The sequence below is a fragment of the Schistocerca cancellata genome, chromosome 3 (genome assembly GCF_023864275.1).
Source record: "Schistocerca cancellata isolate TAMUIC-IGC-003103 chromosome 3, iqSchCanc2.1, whole genome shotgun sequence".
NCBI lineage: Eukaryota > Metazoa > Arthropoda > Insecta > Orthoptera > Acrididae > Schistocerca > Schistocerca cancellata.
The window spans coordinates 53,046,635-53,066,318 of record NC_064628.1 but is presented as its reverse complement, the minus strand read 5'-3'; the positions used below and the strand labels follow the sequence as shown (position 1 = coordinate 53,066,318).

At 43.6% G+C, this 19,684-nt stretch overlaps 1 protein-coding gene across 4 annotated transcripts in view; it reads right to left on the bottom strand.

Annotated features, from left to right (window-relative positions):
• LOC126176947 (zinc finger protein 501-like) overlaps positions 1 to 19,684 on the bottom strand; it is a 61,986-nt gene that overhangs the window by 22,137 nt on the left and 20,165 nt on the right. The window contains exons 1-2 of one of the 4 annotated variants that reach the window (XM_049924148.1): positions 18,367 to 18,503; positions 18,168 to 18,279 (exon numbers count right to left, since the gene is read on the bottom strand). The exons of 2 other annotated variants lie outside the window; for them this stretch is intronic. The gene's annotated coding sequence lies outside the window, so the exon portion shown is untranslated. Of the gene's footprint in view, positions 1 to 18,167; positions 18,280 to 18,366; positions 18,504 to 19,684 lie in introns of those variants that run through there. One more of the 4 variants, XM_049924149.1, reaches the window with a different exon arrangement.

Below are 19,684 nucleotides of genomic sequence, written 5' to 3'. Positions count from 1 at the left end.
ACACATGCACTTGAAATGACCACATAGTCATCCAGTATCACATGCACTAAAACCAATTAGGAGATAAGAGAGCTAATTAAGACATGTAAGACATAGAGAAAACAAAACACAGAAGAACTAAAAGAAAAGCACAGGGAAATGTAACTGGCTGACCACTTACAAAAAACTAGGGTGAGCCAGCCACCCTTTGACACTTTAAGAACATCTCCCTAAAATCTTGTTAAAAACATTGGACAATTCACAAAACTTTAAAACCCTAACCACATTCATTTGATCATTATATAAAATAGACAGCAGATCCGCTGGCAAATCTGTCACAGTCCGCTGGTTGGCAAAAAAGAATGCAGTCCAATAAAATGTAGCACACCATGATCTGCACGCCACAAGTACCACACATTAGAGGGTCCTCTCACCAGAGTACGAATCCATATTTTATGGGGCAGTGGCCTACGTGAAGATGAATAAGAAGGACCTTGTCCCACCAACATAGGTGAAACGAAGTGCTCCACGGCTGAGTTGTGGGCTTGATGATACGGAGCCAGCCACTCATCTCCCTGTTGACACATGACTTTGTACCTCAATAGCACAGTGATAGCATGCAGACGGATAGTACACCGAAATACCAGAGGATCACGACATGCCTCCTTGGCTGCTCGATCTGCCCTTTCATTCCCCGCAGTTCCAAAATGCTCAGGCACCCAGCAGAAAGACACCTCCTTCCCCAGTCAATGTAGTTGTACGAGGGCATCCTGGGTGTTCTGGGTTACTGTATCTGCTGGGTACAAACACTGGAGAGAGTAAAGGGAGCTCAGAGTATCTGAGTAGATGAGAAATACAACACAGTGAGAACGTCTAGGAAGTTTGGAAGGTAGGAGACTAGCTACTGGCAGAAGTAAAGCTGTGAGGATGGGGCATGAGTCATGCTTGGGTATCTCAAATGGTAGAGCCCTTGCCCACAAAAGGCAAAGGTCCTGAGTTCGAGACTCAGTCTGGCACACAGTTTTAATCTGCCAGGAAGTTTCATATCAGTGCGCACTCCACTGCAGAGTGAAAATCTCATTCTAGTATCGTATTCCTTACTTATATTGAAGAATATGCCAATACAGTGATGCTTGTGGAAGAAAACCTGCAAATAGCTGCCTCTAGGAGGGTCAGATTGTCAATAGTGGACCAAAGTCTTCAGAATCCACATTCAGAGCAGCTAAGGAGTTGCCTGATCTCAAACAACCAGACCAGATGATGGTTAGCCATTCGCACCAGGGTCTATCTCACACAGCTCATTAAGGTGGTACTCCGATGACTACTGGGACATGTGCAGCCCCTTCCTGGTTTGAGGAGAGGGATCAGAATTGCCTACCTCCACGAGTTGGGGAAGTTTCCTGTCTGCCATATTAGATTAAAACATTCGAGAAGGATTTCCTTTGATGCCACTGGCAAATGGTGAAGCATGCATACCGGATTTGGTCGGGACCAGGTGCAGAGTTGCAGATCTCAGTGCTGATTCAAGTTCCCACATGCAGAAAGGGGACTTGTAGACCTCAGAACTGTTGGAACTGAAGTTCAACTTTTTCCTCTCTACAGTCACATGATAGTGACAGAAAGCTGGATCCTGGCCTGTGTTGGCAGTAGTTTGTGCAAAATGATCGGCTAGCTTCTGAGCAATGTCTCTGGGTGTTGTTTGGAGGCACCCCTGTTTCAGCACTGCTGTTACTGATAAATGGTTGCGTTTACCAGAAATCCTCCGGACAGCTTCTCAAACTTTTATAGAAGAAGTGGAATGATTGATGGAGTCCAGGAACGCTTGGCTTTTTCTTACTCTCCCAAGTGACATGCCGAGCCTTGGCCCTCGCGACCTGAAAGGCCCTAAGGTTGTCTGCTGTCAGTCGGCATTTAAAATGTCGAAGAGCCGCACGCCTTTCCCGGATCGTGGAACTGCAATCCACCAAGGTACTGGTTGTTTCCTAAGATGGCCTGAGGACTGTGGGTTGGAGAGGTCAGTGGCACAATGGATCACTCGTGTGATGTGGTCCACCCATCCTGGGACGCTGTCGCAGTGTTCGAACACAGCCAGCTGGCTGAAAAGTGTCCAGTTAGCCCTGCTGACCATCCATTTTGGGGGCTTAGCTTCAGGTGGTGAGCCATTTAATAGGTGAAGGCAGACTGGGAAGTGGTCACTGGAATGAAGGTCATCAATGACCTCCCACTGAACAGAGTCAGCATGGGTGGGAGAACAGAAAGAGAGGTTGATGGCTGAGAATGACCCAGTAGTGGTGGAGAAATGTGTCTGAGTACCCGTGTTGAGACACGAGGCCCTCCAAAACCTGACCCCGAGAGCAAGTATTGTTGAGCCCCACAGGACACAATGGGCACTGAAGTCTCCCAGGAGGAGGAATGGTCGCAGGAGTTGTGCAATAAGATCCGTGAGAGCCTCAGAGTCTAGTGCATCTTGCGGAGGTGAATACAGTGAGCAAACAATGATCCTTCAACACACATGAATTTGAACTGAAACTGCTTGCAGGTCAGCAGCCAAGGGGAGAGCAGAGGAGTGGTGCCCATTAGTGACAAACACTACGACACCTCCCTTGGCCTTTTCCGCCTGATAGGTCATCCTTGCAGTATAGCATATAGCCCTGTAGCACAAGGACATCTGTATCTTCAAAATGCGTTTCTTATAAACAGAAGCACAAGGGACGTGCCTGTGCTAGGAGTTTCAGTTCCTCCATATGAGTCCTGGATCCTTTCATGTTCCACTGTAGTATGGAAGCAAAGTCATCATTGGGGTTTTAATTTACCCCTATCTTTGCACTGGGAAGGTGAAGCACTTGAAGAGCGAGGGGGAGTGGAAGGGCTGCTTGGATCCAAGGCACCTAACTCCACGATATCCTCCTCATCAGTCAGACAGGAAATAATGATGTCCGATGGCGCTCACAACAGCTTTTGACCTGAACATCGTCCCTGTCCCTTTGAGGGTGAGGGGGCAAGGGGGCGTTGAGAGGCACTCTGCTTTTCTTGTACCTTTTGGATGCCTGCTGCACAACTGCTGTTGGTCTTTCCTGGCACAGCTGCCTGGATTGCTTTGTCCTTACTCTTTTCCCTTGACATTTACACATGCAAGTACAACTGCTCGTGATGGATACAGGCACACTAGGTGTCGTCTGTGTCGAATCGTCTGCCTTGAGAATAGGCAAAGACAGGAGGTTTCGTAGCCTTATATTCTTTTTTGGCTTTGGCATAGGGGATCTGCTTCATCACTTTTATATTCTGTATTTTGCGTTCAGAAAAAACAGGGCAGTCTCGGCTCCAGACTGGGTGGTTCCCAGAGCAGTTGACACAGATCACCAGAGAAGGGCAGTCAGTCCCAGCGTCATGGGCAGCTTTTCCACAGTTCCAGCAGATTGCTTCACCTCTGCAACTCATGGTTGTATGGCCAAAATGCTGGCATTTATAGCACAGGGTCTGGAATGTAAGGCTGAACACGAAGTCGAAGGAACGCCACCATAAGATGTTCAGGCAGTGTCGGTGAACTGAATGTAATAATGAAACTGGCAGTCTTTTCAGTTGGTCCATTATTCCTGCGCGTTCGTTGCTCCACATCTACTATTCCCTAGGATGCCCATTCTTGCTTCAGTTTTGCTATGTCCATGTCCATGATATCTCAGCATGTGACAGAGCCCTTACTGGAGTTGAGACAACTGTGCATCTCAACAATGATATCATGGTCACCTGTTTCTGCAATTTCTTACGAAGCTCTACCTGCTTTGACCTGTTAGTGTCGACCAATAATGAGCCATTATGCAATTGTTTTATAGATTTTAATATTCCAGCAAGGCCTTTTAAACCCTTCTGGATATATAAGGGGGACTCTTTTTCAAATGCCCCCCCCCCCTTTCTCTGTATCACCAGAAACACAGTATTATTCATGAACCCATGATGCCTGTTACTGCAGTCCAAAGTATTCTTACTATCAGGACGACTAGCTTATCTTATTCTTTTGGATGAATGGGTGTGAATACTCCCAAGCGGTACACCCTTCCTGCTGGGAGGAGGAGAAGATGATCTCGAAGGTTTGCGACGTTCAGCTACTTTATTTCCTCATTGTGTGTGTATCAGTGTCGACATACTGCGCTGCAGAAAAAATAGGGGGTGGAAGTGCACTATGACTACTGTAAATGATGTAGCCGGCACGTGCACAGTTGCGTTTCACAGTTCTTTACTTTCACTGTTCACAACCACCTCCCCCCAAAATTACACAGTTATATGTCCAGTGCACTATTGTTTAACTTTCGATAAGCCTCATTAACAGGTTGCAGGGAAACATCCACATACTGCTACAATAGTTTACTGTTGAATATCTATGAGCAGTAAAAAACATAACCACATAATTAACAGTTCCTTCTGAATAATCAGGTACGTATGGAACAGACACTGTCATTGTTTTACCACATGGCCTAATTGTGTTACACTTATTTCACAGTTGAGTTGGTGGATACTGTTGTTCTAACCAACGCAGATTTCTCGTCTGAAACTCTGCCATGGACTTACTATCTCAGGACCAAAAATCGGGCCCTTATATATCCTCACAATAATAGACACTGAAACTACACATTTTCGACATTTAATTTACAGAAATTACAACTGAAACTTAAGTCATTCGATTAACTGAACACATTGAAAAAATTGGTTCTTTTTAACAGTTTCTTCTAGTACAAGAGTTAGGCCAAATTATTTGTTTAAATGATGAAATAACAGATATCATTATGCAAACAATACTTCAGACAAAACTGTTAATTAATTTGGAATTAATTAAGGGCTGGCTTTGCTAACATGTTCTCGAACAGAGCAAAATAAATCCTTTAAGAATACTATTAGTTGTTCTTCCAAATATTTATAATTAGTACAGAATTTATGTTTGTTTATGAGTCAAGAATTTAAGTTATGAAACAATTCTGATTTCACCCTATAATGAAAGGTAATAACTACGAATAGTCTAAATAAATCAGAAAATCAATTACATACACAAAACTAAGCATGAAATTAGATCTGGTGCTATATTCTTCAGAACTGAGGGCCAACCTCTCTCTTTTATGAAAATGCAGATTATACTCACGTATGTTAATGGTAATTAGTCGAGAAAAAAAATGAATTTTAAGGAGGCAGATCGCAAAACAAGAGGGGACATAAAAAATATCCTAGCTTGCTTCGGCACAGGTTCCATCTCAGTCCCATGAGCAGCTATGGAAATAAGGGGCTACTCAGACAGAGCCCCATGTGACTGAGTAAGCCTTATACAACTGAGGTGCGCCAAGTTCCCCAAATGTTGCCCACTAACGACTGTTCCACCTCAACAGCCATGCACCCCCTCAGCGTGCAGCACACTTTATTTTTTTTAATAGAGGTTTATCCTATCCTCGTGATCCAGACGGTCAAGCCAAGATCCCCGCTCCCTGAGACACACAACGTTCCACCGCTGTGCAGTGGTCACTGAAGCATGCTCAGAGCTTACGGTGATGGGACATTGGTGGTGCTTACCAGTCCCCAGCTCAGGAACCCTGGGGTCCCCAAGCCCGTACCCAGCAAATCAATGCTGAGCCCCTGAGGGCGAAAATGCCTATGAAAGTCAGAAGAAATACATAAAAGTGTGTGATAAGACCAGCTCTAATGTACAGTTCAGAATGCTAGGCAACGCACAAATAAGGCGAACGGAAGCTCCAGGTTACAGAGACACTGGCCTGGGAAATGGCCCTCAGAACTAATCATATTTGAGGCTTGTTTAATGTAGCAAATATAGCAGAAAATATTCAAGGGAATTGCCTAAGCTCTTAAGGATATGCCGTGCACTGTGAACCTAACCATGAAACACGATATAGTTGACATAAAAGAATGAAAAGAGGCCACACACACACACACACACACACACACACACACACACACACACACAAAATACAGGGATTAGGACCCTACAGGACAGTATGAAAGTGATGGGACTGTGCCCAGAATGTTGCAAATATACATTCAGATCCTTAACAGATAGGATTGATGGAAGACTTTGAAAAGTTTCAAAGAAGGGAAGCTCATTTCGCATTATTGGAAAACAGGGTAGATAGTGTCACAGATATGATAAGCACATTTGGTTGGTAATCATTAAAGCAAAGACTTCCTTCAATGTAGCAATATATTTTTAAGAAATTCCTATCATCAACTTTCTCCTCAAAAAACCCAAAATATTATGTTGATTCGAACTTACATTGTGTGAAATGACCAACAGGGAAGGAGAAGAGGGGAGGGGGGGATTGAGGCTGCTGTGAGGAAGTAAGACATGCAGGGTAAGGAAAAGGATAGGGAATTGTTCAGAAGTAGGAGAGGGGACATGAATAGCTGTCAGTAGTGATGGCTAAGGGTGGAATAATTGTGCCAATGCTGACATCACACACACACACACACACACACACACACACACACACACACACACACACAGGGAAAGGTGGGCATATTGTCAGAGATGGATGCAATGGAAGGAGTAGGCAATGAATAGGGTAGGTGAACAATGTGATGGGAGGAGAGAGAGAAAAAATAATGGAAGAGAAAAAAGGGTGAATGCAATGGGGTAGAAAGAATGGGCTAAGACAGAGGTGGTAGCAGACATTTAATGTATAAAGACTGGATTGGATTGATGGACTTAAAAGGTAGCAAACTACTTCAAGCCCGGAGGAGACCTCAGAGAAAAAGAACACAGAAGTCAAATCTCGATGAACCCGATTGTAACTGAAAATCAATAAAACCAAGACATAGAAGCAAGTAGAAGTACAAGAGCTGTAAGAGGGTGAAGGTGGGAGAGTTGAAGGCAGCTGGAGCCACCTGAAACATGTTCTGCAATGGGGGAGACACCCTCTGCATCCAAGCAGTGTTTCTTCAACCTCCATTACCACAAGAAACTGGCAACATAGATAAGTGGATAAAATCTCAGAACAATAGCAACAAGACAGTAAATCAGAGACAGATGTGAAAGAGTAAGAAGAGTTAAAAAGGCGGCAAGGGTAGGAACCAGGCCGGAATAGCGAGCAAGGGCAGCCATAGGCCCACTGGGTCAAGCAGGCAATAGGACACCTCTCCAATCTCTCAAGTGGCCAATGAGGCCTGTGTGCTCTACCTTACAGACAGGAGTAGTGACCACAATCACAAATAAAATGTAAAACCAGATCAGCTGCTTTGCATCGTCCGCTAGCACCAGAGGCAGCTCGACAGAACGTTTAAGTAAGGTTCCAACATAATGTGGCCTAAATGCAGCAGTCCAGTAGGATGTGGGCCACTGCAGACAGGCACCATACTGACAGAAGGGTGGACGTTCATATTGTAGGATGTGGTCATGGGTCAGCCAAGTGCGGCCAATGTGAAGCTGACAGAACAATACATTTCCTGCGGATAGCATTTAGGAAGAGAGCCACATGGTCGTGGTTCCATTTATTGCTTGCAGCTTGTTTGGAGAAGACAGGGCACACCAATCTATGTTCCAAGCCTCCAGCAACCGATGGTGTGTAGTAGATTGAAGGTCTGGTTCCAGTACCCCCACCTCCAAAGTTGGCATCCTGCTAATCAACTTGGCTAACTGTTCAGCATGCTCCTTCCCTGGAATCCTAACATAACCTGGTGCCCAGACAAGTATGACCAACTGTCCAGCTTGATGGAAGCCAGAAAGGAGATGTTGGGTAGTCACGACCAGTGAGCGATGAGCGTAGCACTGATCATGAGTCAGGAGTCACCGCTGATCAAGAAAGTCTTGCTGAACCGAGAACGAATGTGACTGAAGACTCAAGCAGTGATCACCAGTTGTGCAGTAAATACACTGCATCTGTCTCGCAAGGAGTGTGGCTCACAGTACCTTGCACATGCACAGCAAAATCAATTCATCCATCAGTGTATACCACTTCTCAACCGAGAAACACATCAAGCATGGCCAGGGACACACGGTGGTAAACCAAGAGGTGATAGGTCGAGACAGATCCAAGAATGAGGTACACACCACGGGGGCATATGTAACTGCTCACTGACAAGAGGCGACTTGGGGGTGGGAGGAGAGTTCGAGATCAGAGCAGAGACATCGTATGAAAACTGTGATCAAGACTCCAGTCTCACATCTCAGCTACAGGAAGTGGATTTCCCAACCTGGAAAAGGGTTCAGTAGTTTGGATGCTCATGGGTGGATGGGGGTGAGGTGGGGGGTGGGGGGAGGGGCAGTGAATGTGTATCACATAGCTGAGCAGCAGTTGTTGGTGTCTGATCTGCAGTTGAGGAACCCATCCTCCATGAGTAGCAGGGCTGGTCCAAAAGGCACCTGTTGCAAGTTGGACCCTCTAATGATGTACAGGTTCCAGCGTCCACAATGCTGCATGTGATACCAAGCCATATGTCAGACTTCCATAAGCGAGGTGGGACAGAATCAGAGCTTTGTAAAGCCACAAAAGTGTACAGTGGGCTGCACCCCAGCTGGTGTTACCGAGCCTTCAACACATTTGTTTAAGTTGCCAAAGATGGGAAAGCCACATCAACTGGGCTTTGAAGACCATTCCTTGAAAGCAATACAACTTTAGCAAACTGAGCAATTAGTTATTGAGGCACCATTCAGGTCGCGGAGTGCCAGTGTGACAGTGAGATAAGTGCTTGATGCATTTCTTGGTGACTGGAAACCAGAAGCCAAGGGTGAAAGCCCAGGGCTGCACCTTTCGTATGGCACCCAGCAATCAGTATTCACCAACACTCACAGTACAGGGGCAATAGTAATGCAAAAATCATCAGCCTACAGGGAGGGGACACTGTAGACCCCACAGCTGCAGATAGACCATTGATAGCCATTAGAAAAAGGCAGACCTCAATGCAGAGCCCAGCAGGAAGTACCAACTTTAACCCAGAAAGTAAGTTTTGACAAGAAGTTCCACACGAGAATTGAGAGCATGCCCAAAGATCCCACTCATGTAGGATAACGAGGATGTGATGATCCAATGTGGTGTCATAAACCTTTTGCAAGTTGAAGAAGACAGTGATAAGATTTTGGCACTGGGCACTGACCAGATGGTAGGTTCTAGGCAGATCAAATTGTGAGCTGTAGAGGCACCTTGGTGAAAACGCCCTGGGACAAAGCCAAAAAACCATGAGATTCAAGATACCAACACAGCCACCAGTTCACCATATATTTGCACAACTTGCAAAGAAAATTAGTGAGGCTAACTGAGAAATAGCCGTCCATCTGGAGAGGGTGTTCACCCAGTCTTGGTACCAGGATGATCACGTTTTCTCACCACTGAAATGGGAACTCACCCTCACTCTACATATGGTTGAAAAAGGCAAGGATGGGACATTGGCTATCCACCGATAGGTGTGGGCGTCTGGCTGTGATGTAGTTTGACCCTGTAGACATGTCAGCTTGTAGGGCTAGAGTACTGAGGAATTCCCACTCACTAAACAGAGCATTCTATGGCTCTAGATTAAGTGTAGTGAAATTTGCTCCACATTCTGTCTGAGGACATGAAATGCAGGTCAACAATTCTCACACACAGAGGCTCCTGAATAATGTGGCGACAGCATCTGGGTCACCGTAGACTACACCATTCAGGGAGAAATCAGGTATACTTAGCTGGCATACAGATGCAGATCAGCAGATAGCTGGGACGGGAGTGTCTCAAGAGCCCCCTTCACAGTGAAAGATACCACAGGAGGGTATTGCTTCTCTGGCTGGGGGAAGGTGATAGACATCCCAGGTGTGTGTGGTGTTGACACTCCCAAAGTGGGTGTGGCAGAAATAGTAGGAACCCTAACCATGAGGGAAGCAGGTGTAGTTGAGCAGCCCCAAGGGCCCGATGCAGAAGGAAGGCACAAAGGGCAACGATACAGTCACTAGAGAGGATTACATCATCGTAGAGATAGCAGAGGTCAACTTCATACGTACAGGATGCAAACAATCATATTTGCTTTTGTCCTCCTGATACCTAAGTCATTCAAAGAGTCTTTTATTCTATTTTCTCTTTGAAAGACGGTGCAGTCTGGTGACGAGGGGGAATGCTGCTCCCTGCAGTTGAGATAGACAGGGGATTGGGGCACAAGGAGTATTCATGTGCAACTGTCATCCACAATCTGTACAGATGGCATTACAATGTCAAGACATGTGCCCAAAATCCACACATTTGAAACACTTTGATACTCCATCACCTTGACCTTTTATGGCAACAAGTCACCTTCTAAGGCCATGGTGAAAAGTCTATTATTAACCATATTGTCTGTCATACTCCCTGTACACAAAGGACAAAATACTGTCACTCCAAATTGGCACATAACTTGACATCGGTCTGTAAAAGGAGGTCAGGATGGAAGATGATACTTTGTATTATATTAAGGCCATTATTGGGGGGGGGGGGGGTGTTAACAGTTGCAGGAATATAATCCAGCTTGTCACAAGTGAGCAGTACCAGTGAGTGTGCAGGAGATGCTGCTTTATTCAGAACTGAACAACTTTTCATTTTTGAATTCACTGGTACTTCCTCAAAATGCTCAACAAAAAGTAATGGCTTTGTGGCCTAAAACGAGTCCCCATCAGTCTTAGAGCAAACTAAGTATTCTGGGGAGTATGTCTCCCCTTGTCTTTTAGCCCTACAATTCCTCCTACAGTGTAGTTGGAGGAGGAAGCACTGTGGGGTCATATCTTTCTGCACTGTAGTAATCCTTTCCTTCTGAAGAGACAGATGAGGCCATGTGGCGACTATTGGAAGGAAGGCTTATCTGCTTAATTTGTGAGCCATGAGATTTGGTGCCACTGAACAGGGGCTCTCCTCATGGGCACCACCCAGCCATAGCAGTCGCAGCCTGGCTGGTTAACCATTGCCCAGAGTACCTGTGCCCCAGTTATGATGGGTACATACTCATTGGCATGCACAGGGTGTTCCTGCTCAGGTAGCAATAGTGTGATGCATGACCAGTGTGCTACCACTGTGCAGGTTCTTGACAACCACCCCCAAAATAGGATGACTACTGTGTTGGGTTTTGGATGTAGAACTTTTGAAGGAGGAGTACAAAGATGGTAAGACATAAAAGGTGGAACGTGCACTGCATCCAGCAGTAAAGACTGTTTGAGGACGGGGTTAGACACTGTGTTCTTGGCGACCTGGACACTAGTGATCAGAAATCCGTCTACCACTTGGCAAGAGAAGACATCCAAATAAAAACACATGAGTTCCTCTCGACCAAACTTGGGGTCTGGACAGACAGGCAGCCTGGATAAGGTGTCCATGTTGGCATGGCATCCAGTGGGGTGAAAATTCATGTCACAGTCGTATTTATTTTTTTTTTTTTTTATTTATTTACATGTCAAGTTCCGTAGGACCAAATTGATGAGAAAATCTCCAAGGTTATGGAACACGTCAATACATGAACTTACAACATAAAAGTAATAACAGATAAAAATAAATGTTCATGAACCTGAAAGAAAATCAGTCCATAAGTTTAAGCAAATGCTAATCAGCATTACAATGAGAATCAGCTTAATTTTTCAAGGAACTCCTCGACAGAGTAGAAGGAGTGACCCATGAGGAAACTCTTCAGTTTCGATTTGAAAGTGCGTGGATTACTGCTAAGATTTTTGAATTCAAGTGGCAGCTTATTGAAAATGGATGCAGCAGTATACTGCACACCTTTTTGCACAAGAGTTAAGGAAGTCCTATCCAAATGGAGGTTTGATTTCTGCCGAGTATTAACCGAGTGAAAGCTGCTTATTGTTGGAAATAAACTAATATTGGTAACAAGAAATGACAATAAGGAATATACATATTGAGAGACCAATGTCAAAATACCCAGACTCGTGAACAGAGGTCGACAAGAGGTTCGTGAACTCACACCACTTATTGCCCGAACCGCCCGTTTCTGAGCCAAAAATATCCTTCTAGAATGGGACGAGTTACCCCAAAACATAATACCATACGACATAAGTGAATGAAAATATGCAAAGTAGACTAATTTATGTGTCGAAGTATCACTCACTTTCGATACCGTTCGAATAGTGAAAATGGCAGTATTAAGTCTTTGAACAAGATCCTGAAGGTGGGCTTTCCATGACAGCTTACTATCTATCTGAACACCTAGGAATTTGAACTGTTCAGTTTCACTAATCATATGCCCGTTCTGTGAGATTAAAACGTCGGGTTTTGCTGAATTGTGTGTTAGAAACTGTAAAAACTGAATCTTACTGTGATTCAATGTTAGTTTATTTTCTACAAGTCATGAACTGAGGTCATGTACTGCACTACTTGAAACCGAGTCAATGTTGCACACAACAACCTTTACTATCAAGCTAGTGTCATCAGCAAACAGAAATATTTTAGAGTTACCCATAATACTAGAGCGCATATCATTTATATAAATAAGGAACAGGAGCGGCCCCAACACTGATCCCTGGGGCACCCCCCACTTGACAGTACCCCACTCAGATCCCACATCACAGCCGTTACCAACATTGTGAATAATGACCTTTTGCTGCCTGTTGCTAAAGTAAGAGGTGAACCAATTGTGAGCTACTCCCCTTATTCTGTAATGATCCAACTTCTGGAGCAATACTGTGAGATCAACACAGTCAAATGCCTTTGTTAAATAAAAAAATACGCCAAGCGTTCGAAACTTTTTGTTTAGCCCATCCAGTACCTCACAGAGAAAAGAGAATATAGCATTTTCAGTTGTCAAACGACTTCTAAAGCCTAACTGTACATTTGATAGCAAATCGTGTGATATAAAATGATCAATTAACCTTACATACACAGCCTTTTCGATAACTTTTGCAAACACTGATGGCATAGAAATAGGTCTAAAATTATATACATTATCTCTTTCTCCCTTTTTATAAAGCAGCTTTACTACTGAGTACTTTAATCACTTAGGAAACTGACCATTCCTAAAGGAAAAATTACAAATATGGCTAAATACAGGGCTAACATGTGCAGCACAGTACTTCAATATTCTACTAGACACTCCATCATAACCATGAGAGTCCTTAGTCTTCAGTGATTTAATTATTGACTCAATCTCCCTCTTGTCTGTATCACAGAGGAGTATTTCAGACGTCAATCTCGGAAAGGCATTTACTAAGAAATTTATATGATTTCCTGTAGAAACTAAATTTTTATTTAATTCATCAGCAATGCTCAGAAAATGGTTGTTAAATACTGTACATATATCTGATTTGTCAGTAACAGAAATATTATTACTGCGAACTGAGTTTATATCATCAACCTTGTGCTGGTGACCAGACACTTCCTTCACAACTGACCATATGGCTTTAATTTTATCCTGTGAATTAGCTATTCTATTTGCATACCACATACTTTTTGCCTTGCTAATAACATTTTTAAGCACCTTACAATACTGTTTGTAATGGGCTACTGTAGCTTGATTGTGACTACTTCTAACATTTTGATATAATTCCCGCTTTGTTCTACATGATATCCTTATCCCACTAGTCAGCCAACCGGGCTGTCTATTACTGCTATTACCCCGTTTAGAATGTTCTAATAGAAAGCAACTCTCAAAGAGCATGAGAAATGTGTTATGGAAAGCATTGTATTTATCATCTATATTATCGGCACTATAAACATCTTGCCACTCTTGTTCCTTGACAAGTTTTGAAAAACTCTCTATTGCTGTTGGATTTACTTTCCTGCGTGGTTTGTAATTAAATACGACGTTGGTTTGAATACAAAAACCTTTTAATGTTAAAATTTGTGCATCATGGTCTGAAAGGCCATTGACCCTTTTACTAACAGAATGCCCATCTAATAATGAAGAATGAATAAAAATATTGTCTATGACTGTGCTACTATTCCCCTGCACCCTAGTTGGAAAAAACACAGTTTGCATCAGATCATATGAATTTAGGAGATCTACCGACATCCTTTTCCTTGCACAATCACGTACAAAATTAATATTGAAGTCACCACATATACCTACTTTCTGGTACTTTCTACAAAGTGAATCAAGAACCCTCTCTAGCTTAAGCAAAAATGCTCTGAAGTTGGAGTTAGGGGACCTATAAATAACAGCAATTAGAAATTTAGTTCCACTAAATTCAACTAATGCTGCACAACTTTCAAATATCTGTTCAGTGCAGTGTCGTGATACGTCTATGTACTCAAATGAAATACTGTTTTTTACGTACAGAGCCACTCCCCCACCCCGCAAGGAACTCCTTGAGAAACAGCCAGCTAATCTGTAGCCTGGTAAAGGAAGCCTCTGAATTATCAAATTATTTAACTGGGGCTCTGATATACCAATACTTTCAGAGTTAACATCTATTAGCAGTTCACTAACTTTATCTCTAATACCTCTTATATTTTGATGAAATATGCTAATTCCTTCTCTACTTGGAAACATTACATCCTCTGGAGGTGAGCCCTTAGTTAGAGGCACTTCCTTTAAGCAGGTATACCTATCAGCTAACTTCAGTCTTAAAAAGGTGCAGCTCTAACACCAACTACTACAGGAATTTTTCCATGAGTGATACCACCACCACCACCACCACCACCACCACCACCACCACCACCCACTACACTGTCACCTATAAGCTTAGCCAGCCTCCCCTTCCCATACCTATTGAGGTGCAGGCCATGCCTAGTGAAACACCATCTACTGATAGACCCAACTGGCACCACTGAGATGTGATCCATGCCCTTCGCCATCAGTGGCCTCCCCAGCCCCACATTAACACACCTAACAGCCGCATTAAGGTGAGGCCGATCATGACGCTGAAACAGTTGCACGAAATGCACATTAGTGCCACCAGTTTGAGTAGCTATCTTAACCAAGTCACCACTGACATCTGGACACGAACAAGGCTAGCTGCTGCAACCTGTGGGCTGCCTTATAGAGGATCTGGCCAGACAGACTGCATTATGAAACTAACAGATTGTGGTCTGTAATCAGTTGGAATTTGGCGCCACACAAGAACGTGAAATTTGGTGACTACATACACAATGGCAAAAGCCTCTTCCTTGACATGAGAGTAGTGGACCCACGCTGGACAGAGTTTTGGATGCAAACTCCAGTTGCTGCTCCAAGCCATCTGCATTCTGACTGGTGAAGACTGCCCCCACACCATACCACAAGGCGTCTGTAGCCAAAACCAATGGTTTGTAGGAGCAAAAGTTTAGGTACCAAGGTGGGCAATCCTTTGGCATGGAAAAGGCTTGGTCGCTTGCTGGAGACCAGACAAAGGAAGCAACCTTGTGGAGAAGAAGGTAGTGATGGTGTGTATTGGTGGACGCTCCAGGAATGAACCAGTGGTAATATATCAGTTTTACCCAAGAAAACCTACAGTTCATGCAACCATAAGGGACACAGCAGATCCATAATGGCCTAGACCAGACTTGTGAAGGCTTGGACACCCTTTTGTGATATGGTGTGCCCCAGATACTCAAGGGTGCAATGGAAAAATTTAAGACTGCTGTAGATTGCAATACAGACCCACGGCCCAAAATTTTTGAAAAAGAGCCCAGAGATTATGCAGGTGGTCACTCATGGTATGTACAATAATCACAATGTCATCCAGGTAGCTGAAACAGAAAAGTGGATGTGACATGTTCCAGATAGCATTGAAAAATTGCAGGGGCACTTGCGACGCCAAACATTAACCGTTGGTACTGTTACAAGCCGAAAGGCATATTAAGAACCATGATACAGTTGAACCCTCATCCAAGGATAACTGGTGATATGCTTTGAAAAGATCAAGTTTTGAGAAGAACTCACTCCTGCTAAGCATATGAACAGCTCTCCCAGAGACGACAATGGGTAGGGCTTCATCATGATAAGGGGTGTGGCCCATTTACTAGAGGAAATATGAACTACAACCCTGAGAGACACGTGCCGGTCCAGCTCCGCCTTGACCTGGAAGTGGAGGGTTATCAGAATATGCCGAGCCCGAAAAAATCTAGAACAAGCTGACTGCTTTAAGGTCTAATGCAAACACTAGGCCTTCTTCAAAAATATCCTGAAATTCAGAGCACAGAGATTCCAATGACTGATATTGGATGTCAGCAGATACCAATTCTACAGAGTCGGTGACCAAAAAGCCGAAGGTCTAAAAGGCATCAAACCCGTAAAGGTTTGCTGAACTAACATAATGAACAACAATAATGGTAATAGCCCGAGTTACTGATCTACAGATAAGGTCAACAGTGAATTGACCAAGCAAGCGGATTTGCTGTTTACCATAGCCCCATAGGCTCCTGTTTACAGGTGACAGTGGAGAAGAGCCAACGTCTGAATATGTTTGGGCATTAAGCAGGGAAACTGCCATGCTGATATCCATCTGCAAACACATCTGCCGTGAGTGAACCAAACCCTCAATAAAAATGTTGTTAAGACTTCTGATCACGAACCAGCCGCGAGAATGACACTTCCTGCATATCCATATCCATATTCTCTGAAACTGTTTTCTGGCCATTGGTTGGCAGACTGCTACAATGTGCCTTCTCTCCGACACTTACGACAGATGTCCCAATGCTGAGGACACATGTTGTGAGTAACAAGATGCACACAAGGCAACAGGGAGCAGCTGCTGGGACACTGTTTACACACTGTGCAGAAGTCACTGGACTCATCAGCTTGAACTGCCACTATGTCATCATCCCCGGTTGCAGTGGACGCAGCCGGGCCACCTTGCATCACAATGACACCGCACTATGCTTCCAGCTTCTGACCAGTGGTGTGAGAGACCTCATGTGACTCAGCAATGGACAATACCTAATCGATGGATGGATTTTCTAATTGGATAGCCCACTGCCGGACTTCCTTATCCAGGGCAGAGCAGATTATAACTTCATGAATCACAACATTCACATACAACTCTTTTGAGTTGGATGTGACAAAATGGCACTGGCTACTAAGGCTTTTGAGTCGCAGCCCCAGCAAGGTAAGGCTGATGGGGCTGTTTCTTCCATACAAAGAATTCAACCCTAGTGGCCACAGCACATGTGTGGTGGGGATAATAGGAATTCCGCAACATCTGATACAAAGCAGGAGAAATACAAGACAAAAACAGTGTATGACAGACCTCCGCATCCGTACCATGGATGGTGTAAAAATTTTGCTGTGGGTGGTGTTTGTATGTTTCCCAATCTTCTGCTGCCTCATCAAATGGCAGGAATGGAGGAGGAAACAGAGGGGGACAAAAGGGGACAGAACAACTTCGGCACAGCCTGTCGCATGACCATAAGAAGTTCCATGTTTTTCTTTTAAAAAAAAAAAAAAGGGGGGGGGGGTCACAACTAAATGTGAAAAGCAACTGCACAATGAAACACGTGAAAAATAGCCCTACTCATCGCCAATGTGTTCTGACAACAAGAACACACAGATAATAACAAACCTAACACTTTATTACTTCAAGGATACAGGAACATGGAGTGGCTACACTACTAGTGTGAGATACACAGGTTGAATGTCAACATATGACTGAGAGCAAGGCTGAACTGGCGCAAGTCTATAAGTCGTCACCCAGTCAGTACAGTGCACTACAGAGAGGCTACATGCACACCCGAGAGTGGAGGCCTCTGCCGATGCTAGCGCCTTGCGACTTGTGGTGCACCGTACAGCTGTATGCCCAGATTGCAGGTGTGGAATCTTACACGGGTCACTACAGGAGATTGCTTAATAAAAGTTACCAATCCTTGCATGGGTTCTTTAAACAGACTGAGCAGAGTTTCTCAAACCTCTTGTTTGGCCCTGTTTACAATTCCCAAGCTGACATAAAGATTTTCACAGCATCATTGTTGCAGTGATTAAAATTTCTCATCAACTCTATTTACTGATTCTGATAAACTATATCGCTGATCCAAGAGCACCATCCACCTCAAATGAAATGACAAACACTCCCAACCCACCAGCTGTGGTCACACATGCATGCAACATACTACACTGGTTTCAATGTTGAAACCATAAATTCTGAGATATGATCAGTTGGTTCTGATATTTTGGGAACTAACAACATGAAGTCTCCTGACAACCTTTTTCACTTGAATTGTTTTCAGATCAACTGCAATAAACTGCTCATTTTCTCTTGTACCAAAGAAAACACTGAGAAGATCTGGCTGATTCAATTTGGGGCTTCTCAACAAAAATTATTTCAATTTTATTCAAATTTTACTCACAGAATTTATGTAAATCAAAATGTGTGAGAATTTAGCTTTTGCTTTGTGTGCTACAGGCTATCTTGTGTTCCAGTGTCTCCAATCGCAGCACATGCAGATTTTTCATGACTTCCTGGAAGGAAAAAAAAAAAGTTCCACTCAGCATTTACACCAAAATCTTTGAGTTGGCAGCACAGAAATTTTTCTAATAGCTACATACTCATTGCTGAAGTATGTTATTTTCTGCAGATTTGTCCCATTTTGTTTCTGTAAATTCACTTTTCATCCAAAGGCAACTGTAACTGAATCGTGTCTTGGACCATCACTAATTATTCAAAACCTGTTACATTGTATTTGTTCATTTTTAACAAAATACATAAAAATTGAATGCACAGCAGCTGGACTATTTTTCCCAGTGAAAACCATGGAGAGCATTCCGGACAACAAAGGAGCAATTCTCTGCAAAATCTAGCACTTCATTTACTTCACCAGACAAGATTTTATTTCACAGTTTTCAGGTATTGCATTTTATTGTTTTTTAAACAAAGTGGTGAATGGTGAGGTCAGAGATTTTTTACGCTATCTCAGTGAAAAAATTGTCTACTGACAGTTTCTTTGTTTCAAGTGATGCATAATCTGTCTGGAGCCATTGGTTTTAATCCACAGTTTCTTCGGGATCAGTGTTGGGTTGGGTTGGGTTGGGTTGGGCTGGGGGGAGGAGACCAAACAGCGAGGTCATTGGTCTCATAGGATTGGGGAAGGACGAGGAAGGAAATCGGCCATGCCCTTTCAAAGGAACCATCCCAGCATTTGCCTGGAGTGATTTAGGGAAATCACGGAAAACCTAAATCAGGATGGCTGGATGTGGGATTGAACCATCGTCCTCCCGAATGCGAGTCCAGTATGCTAACCACTGTGCCACCTCGCTCAGTTGATCAATGTCCTTGTACAGATTAGTGAGGTGTGACTCAGCTGCTTTCTTCCAGGGCAACTCACACTGACACAGCATTCAAGTCTTTGATTCCATACCGAAAACTGCTAAATACATCAAAAATTACACACACAAACGAAATTTGTTTCAAATTGCATAGTAATAGTTGTTTTTATTGCTGAACTTTTATTCCATCAGTTCTGACAGAAAAATAATCCTTTATGCCAGAGCTGAGCCTACTGAACTACTTGTTGCTGTTGTTGTTGTTGTTGTTGTTGTTGTTGTTGTCGTCTTCAGTCCAAAAGACTGTTTTGATGCAGTAGTACCCATGTGGATGACCTCACACTTTTCTTTGTTTAGTGCCAATTGCTACTTTTCGCACCATACAGAAATTCTCTCTAGATCATTTTGTAATTGGAATTGATCATCTGATGATTTTACTAGATGGTGAATTATAGCGTCATCTGCAAACAATCTAAGGTGGCTGCTCAGATTACCACCTAGATCATTTATGTAAATCAGGAACAGCAGAGGGCCTATGACACTACCTTGTGAAATGCCAGATATCACTTCTGTTCTACTCGATGATTTACCGTCTATCACTACA